Below are 19,699 nucleotides of genomic sequence, written 5' to 3' on the forward strand. Positions count from 1 at the left end.
GAAATTTTACATTCGCAAGTTATTTTGTGTTTTAAAATTAACATGAGTAAATTAAAAATTGTTGTCTTCTTTCAAAATATAAATATACTTTTAACAGTGTGTATACGTTAAGTGTAATAAACAAAGTTTATAAAACATTTGTCAAATAACTTATAAAATACAAAGCTAAAATAATTGATTATTTAGAAAACTTATTTTTAGTAGTGATTAAACTGATTTATTATTGAGAAACTTAACGGTTTTTATTTAAAAAGATATAATTAAAACCAGAGTTGGAGACTGATAAGTTACCTTTTTTAGTTATTAACGATATATAAGGACTTTGTAGATGTCGAAAATGCATGAAGCTACGCTTTTGGTTTTACTTGGCGGGGTCATTTTGCACGAGCACAGATTGAAACTTTTTTTGCTATTTTTTTTATTGTTGCCCTTAGTCGGTAACTTTATTATATTATTGGTATATCCTGTTATACGTTTCAGAAAAACTAGTAAACAATCATGAATGTGCCAACAAAAATAGTATAAATAGATTTATAATTATAGAAATAGTTATAGTTATACTGTTTTAATTAAACTGACAGCATTTGTTTACACAAATTTAAAACATAAAATTTGAAAAATTAAGCAATTCGGTACATTGTTTCTTTATTTTCGTAACTTGGTTTGTAACATATAATATATATGTTTAAGTACTGTAACTAAGTAATATTATCTGATTTTAAGTAAATTGCTTGCTCATTGATATATTTAGTTTTGATTTTATTCTATTTATATATGCTACTTAACTAGTCTTAAAAACATTTTTATTCTATAAGTTATTTAAAAATGATCATATTGCTTAGTTAACAAATGAGGAGTAAGCATAAATAAATTTAGTTTCATCAAGTAAGAGTTAATATTTATGAATAGGTTATTGAATTGTCAGACAATGTTTAGCCATCTAATTTAATTTAAATTATTTTTACAGCAAACTTTTATACTAAAACTAAAAGTCTTAAGTTTGTTGAAACAAAAAAATCTCAAAAGTATGGTCTTTAAACATGGTATATGAAAAAACCTTGAGTCAGCTGACTTATTTTATATATATATTAATTAAGTAAATCAGAAAGTAGTTTTGTAAGACATAATTTAAAAAGGATAAAACGTTTAATAAGCGGGACATATTTTAATAAAAAATCATTGGTATGTCCCACAATTTTAGAAAAATTGCTTTATCAAACTGAAAAAACTCATGTAAAAATATTTTAAATTTTTTCTTTATTAAAATATGTCCCGCTGATTAAACGTTTTATATTTTTTATATTATGACTTACAAAACTACTTTCTGATTTACTTTATAAGCAAATATATAAAATAAACTACTATTTATCACTGATAAAAATAATAAAATACCTTAATTATTTGATATCAATCCACAACATTCAATTATTTTTAAGGCAATAATTAGTTCATACGAAAAAGATTAATTAGCTACTAAAGTATATGATGTCAAGGGAAATAAATTGAAAGTTTTAGGATATACAGCTTTAAATGTCAATTTTGGTTTAAAACAATATTTATCTCACAAACTTTATGTAGTAGAATCAAACAATTCTTTTGCTATTCTTGGCTTAGATTTTATTGTAAAAAGAAATTTAATAAACAATGCAAAAGAAAAATTAATAACCCAAACAGAAACAGGAGTTAACCTCTAACTAACACTTTTAGTAAAATAACCAATATTAAAGTGTTACTTTATGGCTTATCAATACAATGATTGAAAAACATAAAAACACTGTCACTTACTTAAACTTTGTCACTTAAAATATAGTGAATTAAACATTGTCACTTAGTATGTTTCCATTTAAACAATGTCACTTACTTTCTAGAGCTTAAATTGCGCCAATGCTCTTTGTGACTTACCGTGACTTAAACATTGTTGCTAATTCTCTATGATTTGTTAGAATCAATTTTTTCTAAATACTCTCTAAAGCTTAATTTAACTTAGGCATTTTAAGCATTTTAAGCAGTATTCTGCGACTTATTGTAGTTTAAATTATATTATTACCCTTATTACTTAGCCCTTCTATGATACTTTGTGCAACATGACCCCTTTTGCCTATTGGTTTTCCTTATTGCTTATTAATTCTGGCTATTGGTAACAACTCAAAGGATTATAAATGGGTAGATAGTAATGTGAGTATTACTTCTAAAAAAATAAATGCAAGCTTTTTGTAAAATTTGTCTAAATTTACTATTATAAAAATTGCACTATACAACAAAAATGACAAATACTGATATAAAAATGTGAGAAAAACTGTCTTAAAAATAAAAGGTAATTTGCTAATAACTTTTTTTACAAAATATTGTATTGGTCTTATTAAACTGTTACCTAAAAGACAGGTGAATTTTTACCTTGAGGACGCCTATTGTAACCCATAGATGTTTTTGTGGTTATATTTTACTTTAAAACTACAATAAATGAATAAATAATAAATGATAAATGATAAATTAACCTAACTAATAGTGGTATAAAATAATACTTGGGCTATTCTATATAAAACTAGGCATGACATGAATTAACATACTTTATATTGATGAAAACAATTAAAAACAGCAACAAATATATACATAATGTTTTAAAAAAATTCATGTTGTCAAACATATAAAAAACTAAATATATCAATAATATAATGAATGTACAAAAATTTATAATATAAAAAAATGTATAAAACAATAACACATTCCAGTACTTTAAGTTTAAATCAAAAAACTACTTATGAAAAATGTATATATTTGAAACATAATTTTACAATAAACAACGAATGGTACAAAAATCAGCTAGGTGGTCTAGCTCTAGAATGCTTGTCACGGCCAGAACTTAGTATAAGTATGCTGAAAATGAAATCAGGTCAAATAAGCACGAAGAAAAATTTTCATTAAGGGTCACTTTTGCACAAATAGATTTAATATTATTTCATTTAATTATGCAAAAAATATTTAATTTTTCATGTTTGCTTCACAAAGTTGATCAATTTCTACATATTCAATAATATCGGGACTTATATATACTAATATTTATAATAAGAATTGAACAAATATACTTGAATAAAAGAAACTACTTTTTGATAGTTTTACTGATTTTTGTTCTTTTTTATGTAAGTTTGTTACAAAAGAGCACGGTTGCCAGATAGCCCTTTGAAAATCGCTAAAAACTACTCAAGCATAAGTGTTTTAGTAAAAGCAAACAAATGTTTGTTTATTATTTAGTGTTTGTTACTAATGGCATTTTAGAAGGCGCAAAAAATTATAAAATAAATTATTTTATTTTATTGTTAAATATTTTGTATGGTTAATTTTTAAAAATACCTTTACTGATTTAGTTTTTGAAAATAAATTTTTTTTAGTCCACTTTGTTGAATTTTTAGAAATAAAAGTTTACTTATATGAAAGCTTAATCAAATTTACAATGAATAGGTTGAAGGTAGTCTGTCTTTTTATATTAGATTTTAGACAGCAATGAAAAAATATATATAAGTTTCATTGTAATAACTAGTACACATATAAAAACAGCTAACTTTGAGTTTTTGTATGTGCTTTGTGTTTGTTTAAAAAAGGTTTAACTAGACTATTTTTTATTGTATTAAAGTTTTAGAACCAACAACTACAGTTGCAAATATTTAAGATTAATAAAAAACTGTTGAGTTTTTGGATATCAAATTAATGACGATTTAAAAAAAACTCTTTTAGTTTAAAAAAAAAATGTTCATATTTTTGACCACTAAAGGTCTTTTTTTTAATGAAATTTACAATTTTACAATATATACTGTATATTTTTGTTTCGTTTTCTAAATTGTATTAAAAGGTGTATGAAACTTAGAGATTTCCTTAAATTTTATTTTTTATGTAAACAAAATACTTATAAGAAGTTTATTTCTATTCTATCTTAGAGTATCTCAACACAAGTTACTACATCTACTACTTTTACGACAAGATATGTTTTTAAAAAAATTTGATTAATTTAATTTTATCATTTACCTTGTATAAAAAGTACAATTTCACAAATTTATTTTATTTAATATTTGTACACTGTAAAAAATTAGAACTTTATTGTATACCTTTATAAATGAAATCAATTTTTGTTAAATTTTATTTCAGCTGCACTCAATAGAAATAATAAAATATTGTTTGACTAATGTCATTAATATGATAACTTTATTTCATGTTATGCTTTTATTTTTGAGGTTTGTTTTTACAGTTTATTTAGTTATATATTTTCCACATAACATTTTTTTTAGTATAAAAGTTTACAAAAAAAAGCTGGAATTCTGAAAAACCTTGAGTTTAAAAATTAAGGTAAAAAACCTGGAAAATTTTATTTTCATGTTTTTTTAATAAACCTAAAATTAAAAAAATATAAAACTCTAGGAAAACCTGTAATTTTTAACTATTATACATGTAAAGTAAGCTAGTTGAATTTTAACTAGATGGGACAACTCTATAATAAAGAAAAAAAATATTATGTGATGTATTTTTTCTTCATATATATACACATTTAATGTATCTTTACAAAATGTTTCAAATGTTTTGGGACACCACAAAATCTTGAATTCTGGAAAAACCTGGATTTTGAAGTTTTAAGCTAAGACACCTGGAACTTTAAAAGTATTGACAAAATAATTTTATAACTTTGAAAGAAAATTACTAACAAACCTGAAATTTCAAACAATTTTTTCATGGACAAATTTTCTATTATAGAAAAATAACTTTATCAAAGTCAATTTTTTATAAACATATAATTAACGTAGCTTTACAATGTCTTTTTAATGATGTTATACTTCTCAAGAGAGTATTAACCTTATACTTTACTTTACATAAAATATACCAAAAACCAATAATTTCAAGGCCATATTTTTTTTTTAAACCAGTGGCAAACCTGAATGTTGTTGTATCTCAAAAACATTTTTAAGTTAAATTTGATTTTATATAAAAAATTGAATAAAAAACTTGTTTTTAAAACCTCGATGAAATATATAAAAAATCCTTGGACAACTCTTTATAAGATTATTTTATTAAGCTTCTAAACTAGTTCTTTTTTCTTTTTATTTTTATGTAGTACAAAACTTACTTAATTAAGATAGATAATAAAGTTTAAATCAACATTTAAATTGCAAATTAACAAGCCTCAAAAGAGTTAAAAAAATTTAAAATGGCTTCATGTTTTTAATTTCAACTATAATGACTTGTACCTTTGACATTTATTTATTTTAAATAAAGCATAATCTGTATTTTTGACATAGTGTCAGTAATAGTTAGTCTAAACGTTTATGAATTATTTGGAGAAATATTAGTTTTTGTATATAAAAAATTGATTTGTTTCTTACTATTTTTTTTTTAAAGCTTACTATTATTAAAATTAAAGAAAAATTCAGGGCTAAGAAACAATCAGGATGTAGCAGATTCTAAATATCTCAGGAAACTTTAAATTTAAAATTTCAACTTAGGCTGACTCAATATAGTTTTTTTTTTGTTGTAAAAAAACTCATTATATTTTTAGTTTTTTTTAATAATTTCAAGACAACTTTCTTAAAGATTTTGAATTTGATTTAGTTCCTAATTTTGTTATTTTATAAACAATTTATTAAAGATCTTGATTGGTTTTAAATTTGAAAATTTCAAAATTTTTAGAAGATTTTAAAAAGATTCTTGATGACTCAGGACAGTTTTAATCAATCAGTACAAGTTTTTATGCTCAATGACCAGAAGCTCGACTGTCAGTTAAATGTTAACATTTGTCATTAAAAATGCTTGATTTAACTTCAAAGAAATAAGATTAATTTTTTTTTATTTTTAAAAGACTATAAAATTTTTGAAGTATTTTAAATAATCTTAAACTTTTTTCCTAAAAATACTTTTGAATTGAGATATTGAAGCATAATATTAAATATGTCTTTAGCAGAAACTAATAATTCAAGTTCAGTTAACTCAACATCTTAATAAATTCTGAATAATAATTTGGACAAAAAATATCAGTTTTAAAAAAAGTCCATTTTTAATAGCAATTTGTATTGGATTTATAATAAAAAGTACCAAATTTCTGATTAAAAATTTTAATAGTTTTTTCCTTATATTTTTTTTATTTATACAGGGTTGCCAAAAAAGATGGAAAATGACAATTCTGGCTAAAAAAAAAACAAGAAAAGTAGATAATTTTATAAATTTTCAAAAAACATAAATTTTCCAAAAAAGTATTATAATCGTTGGAAAACCTATAATTTTAAATTATTTATGCACGTAAAGTAACAAACTTTCAATTTAGTGTGACGAACCTTTCATTAAGATAAAACAAATTAAATATCTTAATTTTTTATTCATATGAAAACACATTTAATATAACTTTACAGAATCTTCCCAATGTTTACGTTTTCCACAAAACCTGGAATTCTGGAATTTGACAATTTAGGCTAAAAACCTTTAACTTGAAAAAAATTAAAAATAATCTTTTTTTTTTAATTGTCTAAAAGAAATCACTATTAAAGCTTGAAGAAATTGAAATTTGAAACAACTTTTATATTTTGATTAGATACAGATACTATATATTAAAAACAACAAATTTCTGTAATATTCAATTTTTTTTTAACAATTAAATTTATACCTATGAAGTAGTTTTACAATGTCATTTTATTGATTTTATACTTGTTAACACAGTTTTTTTTACCTCAAACTTAACTTAATTTAAATTAGACCAAAAAACCTATACTTTTAAACACCTGGAATAAATTTCTCAAAAACCAATGGCAACTCTAAGTATTGTGTACTCTTAAAGACCGTTTTTTAATTAAAGTTTGATTTTATATTTAAAATTTACTAAACATCTAGTTTTTAAACCTGGCGGAAATTTACAAAAATCCTTGGACAACTCTATCTAAGACTATTTTATTAAGCTTCTAAACCTCTTCTTTTTTGTCTATACTTTTATGTAGTACCAAACTAACTTTAATAGAATAACCAGCAAAATTTAAACCATTATTAAATTTGCATATTAAAGAGTCTCAAAAAAGTTTAAAATAATTAATATGTCTTCTAACTTTTTAATTTCAGCAAAAGTGGCTGTTAACTTTGACATTTTTCATTATAAATAAAGCAGAATCTGCATTTTTGACATAGTGTCATTTATAGTCAGTTTAAAAGTTGATAAATTATTTGGAGAAATATTATTTGAACTTTATAAACTTAAAGACTGGGAACTCTGAATATCAGTAAAATATAGGCATTTGTCATAAAAAATTCTTTTTTTTATTTAAAAAAATGAATATTTTTTTTTCTGTAATAGATAATAATATTCTGAAAATATTTTTAAACAAGCTTTAATTTTTGCCTACAAATACTCTTAAATAGAAATTTTGCAGTATAATGTTAAATAAGTCTTTAGCAGTAACTTGTTTAGATAAATTAATTTCTAGATATATTTTGAAAAATAATTTGTAAAAAAAACTTCAAGTTTTAAAAAATGTCTTTTTTTTAATATTAAGCTATTTTGGGATTTATAATAAAAAATACTAAATATTTGGTATAAAATTTTAACTATGTTATTATTACTATTATAACTACATACTTAATTTTTTCAAGTTTTTCTCACAATAAAAAAGTTTGTTTTTAAAGCTTTACTTACTAAGATAAAAACTTAAAAATATCTTACAAAAAACTGTCATAGACTCAGGATTGGATTGAATATTGTTGAAAAACTTTGACCAGTTTAAAATTTTTTTATGATATTTAAAACTCTGCTTTTTAGTTATTACAAAACTTTTTTTTAAGTTATTTTATTTTAGTTTTTTTTTAATGTTTATTATATAATTTAAAAATTTAATTTTATCAAAATGAACTTCTAGGGTTTAATTTTCAATCAAAGTTATAGTTCTTATTACAATATAGCTTTTTTTACTATAAATTTGTCAATTGTTTTTGTAAAATGATTTACACAATTACTTTTTTGATTCAATCATTCAAAGTGTTCTTAGATTTTGTATATTTGTAAAGGGTGTAATTTTTATTAAAGTTATTTTATTATTACATTTAGGTAATTTTTTAACTATAAGAATTACAGATCAACTGTTAGTGTTCTTAAGTAGTCCTAATTAGTTGTCATTAAGATTTAGCAGAGTATTTATTAAAGAATTGGTTAAAGTACAATGATAGGAAATTTTCTGTCGCTGTATTATATAGCTTCAATCCGTCGCAGAGACGTAGCTAGCTAGAAAAAGTTACAATTCTGCAAACAATTATTGCGTGAATAATTGACATATAGGGTTGAATTTCTATTGTTACAAGTTAGTCAATGAGAACGTAACAAGTAAAAAATTTATTCAAGCGTGCTAATGAAGTAATTTATAGTGTTATGTTGTGTTACTCAGAAAACATTGTTTAACAGTCATAGATTTATCGCATATTAAATACCTATCTTTGACTCAATAGTTGAACATGTAGTTAGACTATTCTTGTTAAATTTTCTGATTTAATTATTTTTATATTAACTATTTTGAAATAAAGTGTTTATTAAAAACCCAGTTTTCATAAAAAAGTTTTAGTTGAACTTTAAATATTTAGTTCATATTTTAGTTATACTGATATTATATAATTCTTTTAAATTAGTTCACATCTTATTGTTTTTATCAGACATGGTAACAAGCGTCACAAATTAAACATATCACTATCAAAAAATCCCCGATAGTAGGATTTTTAATCTCAAATGTAAAAAAAACTTTCAAAAATAGTTATAACAATTAATTTTTAGTCTTAAAAAATATTTTCTCATTCTGAAAATATCAAAATTAATTAAAGCTAACATCTTTTTAGTTTCATCATTTAAACCTGTGATTTCTTTTATAGCCACTAATTAATACTTTATAGTTATTTTTTCATAACACTTTTCAGCCTATAATTTACAAGTCTCATTTGTGGACAAAGCCTGCACAAAACAAATCTCATTTTTGTATACTGTAAGGAAGACATTAAATTATTTCTCTAAAAATGTTGTTACTAATTTTTTTTCAACAATAAATATATTAAAACATTTGAGTCTAATGTACTTTGAAAAACTTATGAATTCAATTTTATTAAAAATTCATACAAAAAATAACAAAAGTTAATAAATAATAATGTTAAATAAAGAGTTAAGTTACAAAAAAAAAATTATATTTAAAAATTTATCTATTCTATTTTCAAAACTTTAAGCCAAATATAATTCAAGATAAACTTCATTTTTTGTTAATGAAAAAAAAAATAAGGTAATATGTAAAAATACTATTAAAAACTGTTTCAGTTTTACATACAAGGTGTTAAAATTGTTATAATAAATTGTAAATTAAAAAATATGTAATTTAACATTTTAGTAAGCTATTAACAACAAATGTAATAAAGATTAGCTTATGTAACTTTATCCAATGTAAAAAATGAGAAAAACTTTATATTCAATCTAATTGACTGTATTTAAGTACTAGTGTCAAGTTTATATTTACCAATTTTTGTATTACTTATTTAAGCAATTATCAACGGGGATAAGATGATAAGATAAGTTATACTGATATTATATATATTTTTTAGAGTAATTCACATCTTATGGTTTTTATTTTATCTAAATGAATATTCAAGTATTAGTGTCAAGTTTATTTTAACCAATTTTTGTATTACTTATTTCAGCAATTATTAGCGAAGATAAAATGTTTGCGCCATGAATAACAAATAAAGAACTTTTCTGTTGTTGTTGTTGAACGTGTGGTGAACTAATATACTTTGTTATATATCAATATATTTATGGGTTGTTTTTATGTTTAAATGTACACACTAATGTTTTGGGGTTATAAAAGTATTTAGAGTAATCTTATATTTAATTAATTTTCTTGAGTATTTTATTCTATTAAAAAAATTTATATACCAAGTATAAAAATTGTATAATAATTTCTACTAGGAAATTCACACATCACTATATGTACTCAAAAAAGACTTAGATAGCTGCCAATAAGTATTAAGTACGGTATAGAGATATCGTATTAAATTAGTTAAATGTATAACGATAGGAATACGGTTGTTGCTTAAAAAGTTCGTCACACTATTTTAATAAAAAGTCAGAGTTTGTGTGTAAACTAGTTTCAGTCAGGTTAAATTACTTTAATATATTTTTTTAAGCACAAAAACTTAATAAAATTTAAAACATTTTTCACTGTTTTTAATTATATTAATCAATTTTAATTTGGTTTCCTAAACAATCAGTTGGCTTTTATATGCAAAATATCAGTATTTATCGTTACAAAAACTTGAATGTTCCTTTATAGTAGCTTTTTGTCACTTCTTAAGTTGAAATTTTTAGAATTTTTCTAATTTCAATACAAATTTTCTTTCTTTCTTAGAATCATTAAACTTTTGTTCAAATTTTTGTTAAAAAGTTCAATAAAGTTTAACGATAATTTTAAAAAAGAAAACTCTACCTATCAATTAGACATAAGACATAAGATTAAAGGTTTAAAAATATACAGAGTACTACTAAACGACAAAAATTCAACAGAGTCAAGCGATTCTAATCAGATACTATTGCTTCATGGAACTAATGCACTAAATGTTGAAGGAATATTAAAAACAGGGTTTAATCCATCCAAAGAGGGATCTTATGGACCTGGAGTGTATCTAACTAATAGTTTTAAGTATGCATATAGTTACGGTAAAAGTTTTGCAACGGAAGAAAGTTCGATAAAAAAGTTAAGCTACTTTTTTGTAAATAGTGTACCGAACCCTAAAACACAACTACCGTATGATAAGTGTGAAAACGAAACATCTTTTGAAGAGTATCTAAAAAATGGGCAATTTATAAAAAATTTTAACGCCAGTTTAGAGAAACCACTAAAAATTGAAAAATTACAGTTAGACTTGTTTGATAGTAATTATAGAAAAATTTTAACAGGTTCATTTCAAAACGTTGATCAACAAAACATAGTTTTGGCTCACCACAATCTAGTAGTACCTGCTTATTTAATAGAAATTGAAGAAAATACTATTAACTATTAAAACGAATAAAAAAACGATATAGTTTATGAAACGCTTTATAGTATTTTAAAAATGGGAAGTTATACAAAAACTAATGCTACTTCTAGATTAAATCAGAATATAAACGAAGAAAGCAGTGCTGATAATGAAAATTTAGAGTTTTCCTTTTCAATAATAGCAGAAGAGTTAGAGAAAGAAATAAAAGTAAACCATCCTGAAAAAATTAGTTTTCTCACTTCTAGGTTAGAAGATGATTCAAATTATTATATGGAACAACTTTCGTTTTAATTAACAAGCATATTAAAACTCAAAGATGAAGAAATAAGAAAATATAGTACTGAGCTTTTAGATAAGAATAATGATGATTACAAGTTTATTTTGCATTCGTTTGATAATAAAAGTTCGGGAAATTCGCCAAAAATAAGACAGTTGTTTAGAATTAGCCCTTCTGACAAAAGTGAAGCTTATAAATTAAAAAAAAAGTATCTTTATCTTAACGGAGTTGCAGTAAAAGAAATAAAAGATATACTTACAAATGGTTACCCTAAAGAAAATGACCTAGATGATATTGATTTTATGCGATTCGAACCTACAACTGACTTATGTTATGCAATTAGTATTGGTCGTAATTATTGTGAAGTAGATAACACAGTAAAAGAGTTGTCATTTGTATTTGTTGTCTGTTCAGAAGAAAACTATGAAAACTTGAATCAAAAAGACAGTAACTTGATTGAAGATAGCAGATGTAGTGTAACAAGAGAAGGACTATTTAGTAATGATGAATATGGATATGTAAAAAATATATCTGATTTAATTCCAGCCTACCTTATAATATTTGAGGTAGAGGAAGTAAAATTATAAATAAATAAAATATTTGTAAAATTTTTGTGTTGAAGTAAGGTCAACTTTTTCTAAATTCTACTAGTTATTTTAAAAATTTATTCTATAATACTTATGTAATAATAGTACTTATAATTGATAATTTAAGTGACATATAATGTTTAGCTGTTGTATATTAGGTGTTACGGTGAAATATCATTGTTTTTTTCCTTTTCAGACAATTTTGTTTACAAACTAATTAACTTCTTATCTCTTATGTTTTTTAAAAGTAGTGAAGTTTAAATTTTTATAATGCTTTTAATATTGTTCACTCACTACTTAAGGTTTTTTTGATTAAAGTAGTAATTTGTATATAAGAATAAACAAAAAATAAAGTAGATAAAAATTGTTTTTTTATCTAAGTTCGTAATTGAAAGAAACGTATTTAGTAAACTTTATTTTATTGTAAGTTAGTTATAAATAAGTTATTTTAATTTAGTTATAAAAGCTCACATTTAGTAGTGATTTATCGGATATAAAAATTGGGATGTAGCTAGACTTGTTTATTACTTTTCTAAGATCTTGGTAGAGCATAATTCGAATTAAATTAGTTTTAATTTCTAAAATACTTTACGCTAATTACACTTGAAGTAAAGACTCTTTTATTTTTTACTTCTCATATTATATGGTGGATAAGCTTAAAGTCGTCGGTTTTATTTTTACAGAATATAATTTCCCGGTATATTATATAAAACATATTTTAAGCTCGTATAACTTTAACTGACGTTTTATATTAGATCTCATCACACTACGCGTGCATCAGATGTCTTTAAAAATTTCTTCACGTTAAACTGCAGTTAGATGAATTGATGTCTCTGATTAAACGAACTTACAAAAACTTTTTTTTTTAAATTTATAAATTTTTTCAAAATGACGACTAAAGCTTTCTTTATCTATTCGGAAAATTTTAATAAGAACGAAGCTAGGGCATCAGTTTATCAACTGATCTAATAGTCAATATGATATGATCACAACTTGTAGCTCTAAAATAAATAGTAAAAGGTAAAACAGTTAATTTTATGCTTTTACTAAGTTACTAAATAGTTGAATTTTTAATATTGTTTGGTGAACGTTAAAAAAAGCGCACAAAAAGTTTGGTCTAACGTCCTGGTGTACAAAAGAACCTTTAAGTTATCGAGTCGTACACCACATACGTTTATAGTTCTGTTATAGTTTAACCGAATCTGTTTTAATATTTCATTGATAAGTTAGACTTTAAAATAACAACTTGCATGCATCACATTTTTTTTGATTTTTTAGAAAAACTTCAACAAGAAAAAAAATGACGAATGCTAATTTTAACATGTCTTAAAAGTGTTAATTAGGATTAGAAAATAAAATTTGACTTTTAAGTTTTCCACTTGATTAGGACTTATGATTTGAAAAATACAAAGACATCTCGTGTCTGATTCTAGATGTTAAAAAATATTTTTATAAAGCAAGCTAGAAATAGTTTTAAAAAGTTTTAAATGACCAAATTTTATCCATATGCTATTTTTTTTTATTAACTCAAAACATCCCAATGTATTATAATAACGTTTTATATTTTTAGCTACACTAGTAAGTTATAAGTTAAAAGAAGAAACTAAGACATTGGTTTTTAAGCTCATCAAAATATGTTCATACTAAACTGAAAAAAAAATTATGCACTCTAATTTGTAATTTTTTTAGCTATTCATGGTAACTAATGGTATATAATTTTTAGAAATAAATATTCCGGTGTAAATTTCAGTTTTGCATATTTTTTTATCTCAAGCACACTTTATCTATCACTTCAGTGGCAATTTTTTTCCAATATATAGTAATGCTACGTAAATGTTTATATATTGTTATGATTATGCTAAAGGTTGTTTAATAATTACGTACTATATTCAAGAAGATTAACGCTTTAAAAGTAGATGACTAAAAAGTCTTTTTATGATTTGGTATTTTTTAGGCATTTTTTTCAAGATTAATAATGTTTCATATTAGATTTTCACTTTACAATCTTCATAAAGTGATCCATTTATTGAAAGATTAGTTCGTACTCATGAGCATACAGGTGATTTTAATTACTTCAATAAAGCTAACTATAAATTTTTCATTAAAGTTTTTCCTAAGCTAGAATTTTTGAAAGAAAATTATTTTATTTGTTGCGTTATTTTATGCTTTACTACCACTTATATATTTTCTAATTCTGGGAATTAGTACACAGTTCGTTTTAATCAAATTGGCATTTTTTAGGTCAGATAATGAAAATTAATAGAAATATCACACAGATGCAGACAGTAGGCCGTTACTAAGTAGTATCAGTTGTTTTTAGTTTTTTAAACTAATTAGGGATTTAACTAAGGAGAACATTAGAACAAGAACAGTTTAAGTTGTAATTTTAAGCTATTCATGGTATATAATTTTTAGTGATAAAGTATTTCGGTGTAAATTACAATTTTACGTTTTTTTTATTCTCAAACATATTTTATCTATCACTTAAATGGCAATTTATTTTTAATATAAAGTAACGAAACGTAAATGTTTGTATATTGTTGTTGGTTATAGTTTTAATACCTTCAATAAATCTTACTATAGCTTTTTCATTTAAATTTTCTAAACTGTAACTTTTTAAAGATAATTACTTCATTTGTTGTATTATTTCTACTATTCAAGCTCTACTACCGATATTATTTTTATTTTTTTGAATTAGTACACAGGTTGTTATAATCAAAGCTGGCATTTTTTAGGTCAGACAATGAAATTTAGTTGGAATATCATATAGATGCGGACAGTAAACTGTTACTAAGTAATATCAGTTGTTTTTCTTATTTTAAGCTAATTAACGACATAAATAAAGAAAATATTAGAACAAAAATTGTTTATAGATAGATATTATAGATAGTTTGCATAGATTTGGTTGAAAAAAATTTACACTTTTACTGTGCATAATAAAGCTGTTCCTAAACGAATTGAAACAATGATGTTTTGTATATGAAAACATCTTATAATGTAGTACTTATATTTTTCATAGTATTTAATCTTCAGATACTCATTAATTACAATATTTTGCTTTTTTTATAATATTTCAACTAGTTCCGAACTATTAAACAAAACAAAACAGAGCCTGAATTAAGATGTTAAAAAATCATTAGAACTTTCTAATTTTATTAGCTTAAATTCATTATAGAAAATTAGAAATTTAAAAAAATTAAAATAAGTTAAGGATTGATATGAATTTAGTGGGTGAGCAAAATTTATTAAAAAATTAATTTTAAGGTTAGATTTGTAAAGAAAAAGTCTGAGCTTGATCCTACTTTTTTAGGACTATAAAACTGCTCTTTCGATTAAGCTACCCCTAAAAAAATAAACTAAAAACATTAACTAAAACTCTTGATATCAAGAAATTTTCAAGTGTTAATAGATTTCGTTAAGAACTTTTACTTAAATTTTAAACAATAAATTTTTGTATCATAAAGTTTAATCATTTTAAATCATTACTTCATGTATTAGAAAATTATTAAGCTGGTTTGTAATGTTCTGGTACTCACCTACAAACAGCTAAAATAACTACAACATCACAGTAGATTGCAGCAATACAACTATCGCATCAGAGAAGATCAAAACGATACAATTAACACATTAAGTCGCAACACTACAACTATGACATCATGGTAGATAGCAATGATACAACTATGACAACATAGTAGACATTAACACTAGTTTTATTGATTTTATTACCCGTTAACATGTAAATATGTCATTTTTAGTGATATAAACAATAAAATTGTGTAAAAAAGTAGTAATTTTAAGTATTAGTTTTAAATTTAATACAATTTGAAATTATACATAAAGATTTCTCAGGTTAAAATCTTATTTTTTATAATTTTTCCTTATATTTATAGTCTAGTAAAAGTTACTTAAGTTATACTAAATAATAAATAGATGATATAAAAGTATTATTTTCGTTTTAGTATTCGAAAAAATCATTACTGTTAAAAATAATTTAAATGTATTAATTGCTTAAACATAACTTTTTGTAAATTATAAAAAAAAAAAATTCATGAATTTACATTTACTAACATATAATATCTAGTAATATTTGTTTTATGTAATTATTTACATACGAAATACATCCTATTTACATACCTATAACATCCTTTAAAATATTTCTTTCTTTACATGAAATTGAAACTCTATTTTCTCTTCGTTCAACTTGTACGTCTAAAAATGCAAGTTCATCATTGTTTTCTGTTTCTATTGTGAAGTTTATAGAATCATGAGCAACATTCAAAATACTAAAGAATTCATCAGTTACTTTCTCAAAAATTTTAAAAACATTTTTAAGTTTCACGCGACCAAAAATATAAAAGCTAGCGCTTTTAGAAGTTTTAAAATGTCTGAAACTATTATGATCAAATCTAAAGACAAGCTCTACTAATAAACATAACAAAAAGTTTTTTGGTTACCTATAAGACGAACAAACAATGTAAATAAGATTCGATATTACTTATTAACTTCATATTCAATTAACTTTAATTAGGAATAAAAAAATTGTTTTTGTAGCATACTTTTAAATTCTTAAGTATATGTACGATCATAAAAGTTATGAGTTGTTTTTAGTCTCTTATATGCATAGCGTCCAATAGTGAGCTCTTTAATTTTGATTTTACAGGTCAAACTAAACAAAAAAAAAATCAAATCAAAATTGTTTTTAAAGCAATAAATTTTCATTTTAGGGGTTCTCAGATATTTTGATTAGCTAGAATACCACTGCCTTAAGCTAGGTTTACGCAACAGTATACAAATAGTTTTAAAAAAGGTTTATTAACAACCTAATACATCAAAAAAGGCATCTCCGCCGGGACACGAACCCGAAACCTCTTGATTAGAGGTCCAGCGCGCTATCCATTGCGCCACGGAGACGACTGATAGTAAGCAACACTTGCAAAATATAAACAAAACATAAAATAATGTTTTAGTGGATGATAGAAGTTTATAATTTTTAAACTTTCAATCTGTAAATCAAAGCAATTCAGGTTGTCATTAAATCTATAATGGTTTTCAATCAGTGAAATTTGTTAAAGTAAACTTTAAGAAGTATTTTTATGTTTTTTTTTTAATCAAACCATAGTTAGTTTTTTGTTTTCTCTGACATATTTTTATAATTATGATTTAGTAAAGTTTATACAGACCTAAGTAAAATTAATTACTTTTTAGTGTTTAGCTTTGACAATTAGTTGTTTTTTAACCTTTTATAAACTTAAAATGCCAAGCTAGATTTATCTAGCTTCTATATTTCTACGTCAGTTTGAGCTGCATATTTACTAAGTCAGCAATAAAAGAAATGATTTGGGGCATGACCAGTAAAGAAGCCAAAGGGGAGGAGGGGGGCATGAAGTCATAGCTCAAAATTTACACTAGATATTCTGGTGTTGCAGATGAAGAGGATAATAGGTCTTAAGTGTTTTTAATGGTTAGTTTATGATTAATCTAATGAAAGAGGCTTTATTTAATTTTCTAAAGGGGTTCATCTGAAAAAAAGGTTCCGTGGTGTAAATAAACAAAATATTTTTTTTTAATGCTAAATCAGCAAATATATGCAAGTCAGACTGACTTTTAAGTCTTATTCTTATTTTACTGACTTAGATAGCACTACAGTTTAAACATTTAAAATATAAGGTTGAATGTCGAATGTTACAAATTAACAAATGGAAATTTGATGTGTAAACAGTTAGTTCAAGAATGCTATTCAACTGTAATATAGAGAAAAATTGGTAATTAGCATTGTGTTTAAAAATAATCTGTAAATAGTATTTTAAGTTATTTATTTAGGAATTTAAATCCTAGCTACTGCCGGGTGCCTTTTAACTTTCACACAGTGCTTTTTACCATTACAAATTATATAGTCGCTTTTTGTAATAATTCAGCCCGAGAGCTTTATTTTTTTTTTGACAAAACTACGTCAAAAATTAAACTATATTATGGAAAATGTATTTCGTTTAATAAAACTATACAAACTGTAAAAGAAATTATAATCACTAAACTTGCACTGATGTACTCCAGACTTTTGGGGTCTCTAGTTACATGTGAAACCGCCTCTGTAACACGTTCGGCAATTTCGACAGGAGCCAGATTAGCAGTAGCTTCGGGGCCATTTTTGTCTTTAGTTGCTACTTCGGTCTACGACCGAATGCAAGAATGTGTAAGAGCTAGTACTCTATTCATTTTACTAATAAACTAAGTTTAAATATAGACTAACAAGTATCTATATGCTTTATTATACAATACAACCAAAGAACGATAATAAAAGTTATTATATAAGAAAGCTTCTTGCAATCCACAATTCTAGTTGGGCTGTAACAAATGGTTGCTCGTACAGTTTACTGGTTCAGAAAGTAGGGACTTATACTTCCTCGTTGACACTGGATTTAGAGCGCGCAAGATAAAAAGATACAATATTTTAATAAAGAAAACGAAAGATAAGAGTAATTAGTTTATGCCACCAAATGCGTGGGCTTATGGGTCGAGTTCAATGTTCAAATTGATCCAAACTGGAAGTTGTTGCTGCATGTCTGCTGCAGTATGAGAAGGCTTACGAGTATGGCATGTTAACAACTTTATTCAAGTTGTACGTCCTGTCGACGTTGATAAAGTAGGTATACAAAAAGTATATACAGTAACCTCTCGCATCTTTACGCACTCGTGACGTTACGCACTCTCGTTTAGTTACGCATTTTAGAATTCTAAAAAATTAAAAAAAAATAAAAACAAATTATACAGTAATCTTCCTTTATTCTACCAACATATGTTTCTGTGTGTCAACGAATCAACACACTTCAACTGGGTTCTGTAAAAAAAATAATTACTGTAATGAGAGAATAGAAGCATAGAATAAATTAGGTGTATATATGTTTTCATTAAAATAAGATACATTCTACAGATAATAGTTATTAATAGGTGAAATACTTAACATTAAATCCGACTGTTATAAAATTATATGATATTTGTAATTATTAAGTCTAAAATAAATAAGTAAGCTAAATTACACAACAAAATATAATATAAACAAACAACTTACGTTAATAGGAAAGATAACTAAATCAAAATTTACGGTTGTTAACTAACAAAAAAAAAACATTTTTACAACTAATAATTACGTCACAATGTAAATGAGGCCACCTAAACTATTCAATTTGTACTGCAAGAACATTAATTTTGTTTTTATGTAATCCATTTTGAACAAAAATAAAACATTAACCATCAGTTAGTAAATCAATAAAATTCAATAAAACTTAACGGCGCTGAAGGCAATAAAAGTCACAGAAACTCGGTGTAACATGTATATTATATATTGAATGTTACACCTAATTATTACATATATTATTATATATATATGTAATATTACATATATACACCTAATTTATTCTATGCTTCTATTCTCTCATTACAGTAATTATTTTTTTACAGAACCCAGTTGAAGTGTGTTGATTCGTTGACACACAGAAACATATGTTGGTAGAATAAAGGAAGATTACTGTATAATTTGTTTTTATTTATATTCCAGTGAAGTTACTTTACTAGGATCTTTTATTAGCAAACAATTAAAACTATATTTTGAACAGTTAAAAAAAAAATATAGTTTTTAATATTGCACATTTTAGGTTTATTTTATATTTATTATATAAAATATGTTTTTAAATGCTATTTCACTTCACTATATCTTTAGAATTTGTAAACTTATGTTCCTTGACTAACTCATTAACATTTAGTTATACCTCAGTATATCAGAAATTTTGTTAACAATAAGAGTTTAAATTAAAATTCTGAAATAAAT

This window comes from Thalia democratica, chromosome 6 (assembly GCF_965202585.1).
Source record: "Thalia democratica chromosome 6, ktThaDemo2.hap1.1, whole genome shotgun sequence".
NCBI lineage: Eukaryota > Metazoa > Chordata > Thaliacea > Salpida > Salpidae > Thalia > Thalia democratica.